Here is a 6,017-nt window from a genome sequence, read left to right as displayed (position 1 = left end):
CAACGCCCAGTGACAAGAGTGGGAGGGGACTGGAGAACGGCCATCCCTCAGACCATAGAGAGGACGAGATAGGGAGGACGTTTCTACAGGTGGCCGGTAGAGGGCGTGGCCGGGAAAGAGGCGGTTTCTACACTTCTGCGTTCGGAGAGAGAAAGCAAGGGAAAAAAAAACCCGCCAAGTTTCGGAAAGGGTCCCGTGACGTCACGTTGCTCCCCTATCCTTGCTGTCCGGGTTCGGACCCCGCTTCTCCAAAGCCTTGGCTATAAATGGGTTCCTGCCGTCAACGCCTGCCAAGAAATCAATGCGCTGTCGTAGTTTTGCAAAGGGATAAGTTTGCTTTGGAATGGCTGTGCATCATCCATTGTGCCGTAAGGGTTGGAATCGGGATTTCCCACCCACCAACCTCCCCTCCATAATAAACTGAAATGGAGAACCGCGTTATCAGATGACTGTAGTTATAATTAGGAGCAAAATTCCCAGGATTACAGGGTAGATTGGAAGCTGGGGCAGTGATTTGGGGCGGGGGGGGGGGAGATGGTGGCAAGAAGAAGAAGAAGACAATTGGCAAATTACTTCTAGAAGCCATTACTTCTGCTTAGAAAACTAGTGAACATGTCCATAATGTTATCAGAAGACAATTTGAAGGATAGGATTTTTAAAAATCTTTTTTAATTTTTTTTAATCAAGAACCTTTTTAATCAAGAATCTTTTCTGCTCAGGACTCAAGCCATGTGGTCCTGTCCACCAATAAACCATCTTTCCAAGCAGCCTCCATGCCTCCAGTTCAATGGTGTCCCTCTTTACCAAGGTTAAAATCTGGTCACCTTATTATAATACTGTATCATTGGGTCGAGCATATTAGTGGTCATTTGCATGAAACGTGTCTGTGAATAAAGGCGATTTACTTGCAGGAGCGACCGCTGGATCACATGACAGTACCGCATGAGAGAAACTATGCTGAGCAAGATGTGGTAATGTGCTAGTTGTGTCCATTCCTATCTCTACTACTACTCTGCAAGATTGGAGAGATGCAGCTACTACATCGGGCCCATGTAGAGCTAACAGAAGGCAGAAACTCTTGTCCCTACAACAACCGAGACTCAAATATCGTCCGAACAACCACACAGAAGGTGTGACTTCATCAGAGCTGCAAGAAGGGATACACAAAAAGGAAACTTGTGTGGGAGGAATGGTTATTTTGGTTAATTCAGTGCTGGTGGCTGACTCAGTTATTTGCAAGGTGCAACTTCCAAAAGCTTTAGGAATAATTAGTCCAAATGAATTAGAGAGTTCAAAACATTAAAGGAGATTAAAAGTGGAATCTACTTCGTCATCACTGTGGAATCTGAGGAAGAAATAACAGCCCACAAAAACTCTTTATGAGCAGCACTGAAGCCATCTCATTCATCTCACTACAAGGAGAAAAATCTGTAATTTCGAAGTATGTGGTGATTCCTGATACTGTATTTTAGTATATCATTTAGAACATAGCTGCTGGTATTTTTCTGGCTCCAAGAAAGAGATTTCATAATTCAAATGTATTTCATCAAACAGTATCGATACTTAGGCTATTATACACATGAATTCTTATATAACCAAAAGCCAGAGGGCAAAATAATTGTTTTGAAGCTAAGACTCATAGGTTTGCCAAGAAATCACAGCCTGATTAATTATCTATGAATACGTAGATGACTTGGTTTTTTCCAGGTGTGTTTCTAAATTGAATGATTGCCAAGCTTGGTTACCCTGATACTCTTTGATACAGCATCGTCTAAAAGCTAAGTGATTGTGCAGGCTATAGCAACTGTGGCATGCTGAGAATATCTGCTGCTCTCAAGCTGCAGTTCCCGGAGCTGTTTTTACTTGTTCGATTTATAATCCAGCTTTCTTGCAAGAACCGAAGGCAGTGTACATAAAGTTATTTTTTACACTTTTCTCTACAGGGATAACCCTGCAAGGTAGTGATGAAAGAAATGTCCTTCTGGGTTCAGCTCCAAGTGCGGAAAAAGACACTGGAGACATGGAGGCTGCTTGGAAGGACGGTTTATTGGTGGACAGGGCCACATGGCTTGAGCCCTGAACAGAAAAGGTGATCACATGCTTCAATGTTGGTGGAGAAGAAGAGAAGGGCTGAGGGAGGGGCTTGCTAGGCTCTTTATAACCTGTTCAGTCCCACCTCTCTGTTTCCCGTTCCTGTGTAAGAAATGTATTCTGATTGGTTGTCAGACTCCCATGGGGCCATGCAGGGGCAACTCTCTAGGCTGCGTTTTGAATCCAGGTTTGGTTGAGTTCTCAGATGCCATGTGGTCAGTTGAGTAAAGGGCCAATATTATCATGCTTTAATCCCATCCCCCTGGAGCTGAAGTGGAGAAGTCTTTATTATGTAAAGGGACCAGCTTGGCCTTCTTAAGGGCCCATTGACAAAGTGGGGATGGGCAGGAAGCTACAGGCAACTATTCTGTCTTTTAAAACCTGTTTCTTTCTTTTCACATCCAGAGAAATATTCTGCCTTTTCAATATTTCCTAGGATATTTCATTTTTCTGGGAGACGGCTGGATGATAACTTCCTACAGTAGGGCACGCTGAGAGAATATCAGTGCCCCAAACACCCAGTGGCTGAGGATGGGCTACAACTAGGTCTCCCTGGTTCTAACCTTGAACGTTATATGGGCTTCCTCACTGTATATTTAAAATTGGTTGCTATGATGCCAATGGAAGAAGGAAGGTAGAGCATGAGGCACTATTGTCCATGTGTTATATGCTAGAAACAGAAGTGCTCATCTCTTCCCAAAGATACTTAAAGTTCCTACCAATATTGGGATCTTCAACAGGTGACTTGGCTTCTACAGCTCATCCCAGCCTTCCATTGAAGAAAGCATTGTTGTGAATCTGTTTCTGTTCCTTTTGAACTTACAGTGTTGAGTGCTGCCATCTGCTGCAAATAGGAACCTGAAGTCTCTTTCATTGAGCAACCTCTAGCAACCTGGGCTCTTTGTCAGCATTCTACTAGTAAACACATTAATAAATTAGAGCTGCACAATTTAACTTCCAGTGCCAATTTGAAAGGGGAGGGGGGAGACTGTAATTGCTTCTCAGAAAGGAAAATCCTTTGGCTCTTTAAAAGAATCGCATCTGTTTAACACTGGAGACACCTGTAACCATCATACTGAGACCTCAAGCATAATTAATTAATCCCACCCCACCCATCTGTATTATGGAAATAGACATGTGAGGTGTTATTGGTCTATATATGAATAATGTGCCATTTTGAAATAATAGAAAACATTTGTAGCTCAGATTTTTTTATAAGCTAAGGAGAATAGGACAAGAAAATCCTGCTTCTGGTAAGGAAACGTTGAGAAACTAAATTGAAACAAGCTTGGAAAGCAAACTAGTGCCAAAATGTTCCATTTTATTCCACTTTTATTTCTCCTGCCCTCATTTTCGGAAATGATCCACTGTTAGTCCCTTTAAAGCAGACATAAAGTGAGATTTGGACATTAAGTGTGAAACCTACTGGGTCAGGCTGGACAGCCTCTTAGAGACCCTTTACTTCTATATTAAAAGCCACATAGACAAGAGTTGGAGCTTGCAAAAGAAACAGGAAGCCAGTGCCTAACCACAAGATGTCTCTATGTCAAAAGCCTATGTCAAAAGTCCAAGGTTCAATTAAAGTTCGTTAATGACACGTACTCCATAAACAAAAGGAGAAGTAAGGCCCCATCTCCTTATAAGGCTTTCTCCTCAAGGTAACCACTAAGAAATGTGTTAAGTATTTCAAGGTTCAAGGTTCATTTTATTTATATGCCGCCCTATTCCCGGCGGGACTCAGGGCGGCGCACAAAGGAGGGGAAGGGAAACACAAGAACTACAACAAAAAGTACAGGGAATTTAAAACAACCAACAGCCACACGATTCGAGAGGGGAAGGGAACTCATTGACTCCAGGCCTGCCGACACAGCCAGGTTTTAACGGCTTTTTGGAAGGCCTGGAGAGAGGTGAGGGTCCGAATCTCTGCGGGGAGCTCGTTCCAAAGGGACGGAGCCGCCACAGAGAAGGCCCTCGTCCGGTAGTGGCCAGATGACATTGGCTAGTAGACGGAACCCGGAGGAGGCCTAATCTGTGTGATCTAATGGGTCTTTGGGAGGTAATTGGCAGCAGGCGGTCTCTCAAGTACCCAGGTCCAATACCATGAAGGGCTTTATAAGTGACGACTAGCACCTTGAAGCGTATCCGGAGACCAATCGGTAACCAGTGCAGCTCGCGGAGGATAGGTGTAACGTGGGTGTACCGAGGTGCACCCACAATCGCTCGCGCGGCTGCATTCTGGACCAGCTGAAGTCTCCGAATGCTCTTCAAGGGCTGCCCCATGTAGCGCGCATTGCAGTAGTCCAGTCTTGAGGTCACGAGGGCGTGAGTGACTGTTGCGAGTGCCTCCCGGTTCAGGTAGGGACGCAATTGGTGCACCAGGCGAACCTGGGCAAATGCCCCCCTGGTCACAGCCGAGAAATGATGTTCTAAGGTCAGCTGTGGGTCCAAGAGGACTCCCAAATTTCCGTGTTGCAATGCTTTTGAGAATGTATAAGAATGTGTGCTTTGATAATGAAGGTTGTTCAGAACTTGCAATGCTAGCTATGGGCTAGCTTTCTGAACCTGGCTGCCAAATAAACTTTTCCTGTATCCTGAGAAGTCTAACGCCTGTCATTTCCTGCAACACCTTTAAAGAGCCAAACGGGCTTTTTGTTCTGAACAGGGGGAAAGGAATCAGAGACAGGAAAAAACAACATACTGCTGTATCATAAATTCTTCCTAATCTACTTCCTGATCCAGCTTGGATGCTGCTCTGTGTGTCAAGAGCACAACAGGGGGAAAAAACCAAGGTTTTGTGTCAAATCTGGTGGTTTTCTAGCGATTAAGAGAAAAAAAAATGCAGAAGTCCAGAACGTCCAAGTAAAACGAGACGTATGGCTTTTGCTCCACACCTTGCGCTGCTGCAAAAGCCATGAAGCAAAAACCAAGCATTTACACTCTGCGTAAATCCAGTCGGGGTGCCTCGTTTCTTCTATTCAGCTGCAGCCGAACGCCGCTTTTGAATTGGCAATCCTAACCAGCACTTTTAATGTAGCCAAGAAAGGAAACGGGGAGCAATGAATAAAAGACAAGGAAGGAGGGTCCTAACCAATTGTTTTTTTTAAAAAAATGAGAAAAGGATAATTTTGTGTGGAAAAGGAAAATAAGCAATTCGCTCAGCAGCCTTTTGAGGGGAAAAAAACAAGAGCAAAGCAACACCGGCTCCCCGCCGCCAAAGCCTCCACACGTTTGCAATTCCTCTAAACCAGTGGTCTCCAACCTTGGCAACTTTAAGACCTGTGGACTTCAGCTCCCAGAGTTCCTCAGCCAGCAAAGCTGGCTGAGGAACTCTGGGAGCTGAAGTCCACAAGTCTTAAAGTTGCCAAGGCTGCTCTGAACCAAGGGGTCACCCAAACTTGGCAACGTTAAGACTGGTGGACTTCAACTCCCAGAATTCTCCAGCCACAGCTGAAGCCCAGAAGTCTTAACGTCGCCAACCCCCGCGAGGGCGGGACCCCACGAGCCGCCCTCGCTAGAGATCATGGGAGCTGTAGTCCGACGCATTTCGTGGCGCAGCTACTTCCTTCGCCCTCTCCCGTACTTCCCATGACGCGTCCCCTCCCGCCCCTATTTTTTTTTTTTAACAGACACGTCGAAAACTGCGACACGCAGCCGCGCCTGCGACCCTGACGGAGCAACTTCGGCCTTTACCCTCCCCCCCCCGCCCACACCCTTCGCCTCCATTTCGAAAACCTGCGTCGCGATTGGGCGGAGGGCGCCCTCAGGCCACGCCCAAACGACAGGAGGGGGCGGGGTTTCGAGCGTGCTCTATTTCTGCCTGCGGTCCAGAAGGAGCTGCTTTTGGGGGGGGTCTAGTCTGGTACGTACCGGGGTTCCTCCCGCCGGGGTGGGGAAGGAAGGGAGGAAAGGAACCGGCGAGCGAAGCT

General features: G+C 46.2%; 1 protein-coding gene across 2 annotated transcripts in view; it reads left to right on the top strand.

The window, feature by feature from the left end:
• The first annotated feature begins 5,799 nt into the window (after nucleotides 1–5,799).
• The window catches only part of BCAP31 (B cell receptor associated protein 31), a 63,710-nt gene continuing 63,492 nt past the window's right edge, over nucleotides 5,800–6,017 (top strand). The window contains exon 1 of one of the 2 annotated variants that reach the window (XM_032209322.1): nucleotides 5,800–5,950. The gene's annotated coding sequence lies outside the window, so the exon portion shown is untranslated. The remainder of the gene's footprint in view (nucleotides 5,951–6,017) is intronic. The other variant, XM_032209321.1, reaches the window with a different exon arrangement.

The sequence above is a fragment of the Thamnophis elegans genome, chromosome 2 (assembly GCF_009769535.1).
Source record: "Thamnophis elegans isolate rThaEle1 chromosome 2, rThaEle1.pri, whole genome shotgun sequence".
In the NCBI taxonomy this organism is placed as follows: Eukaryota; Metazoa; Chordata; class Lepidosauria; order Squamata; family Colubridae; genus Thamnophis; species Thamnophis elegans.
The sequence above is the reverse complement of the archived record's forward strand: the minus strand, read 5'-3'. Positions and strand labels throughout refer to the sequence as shown.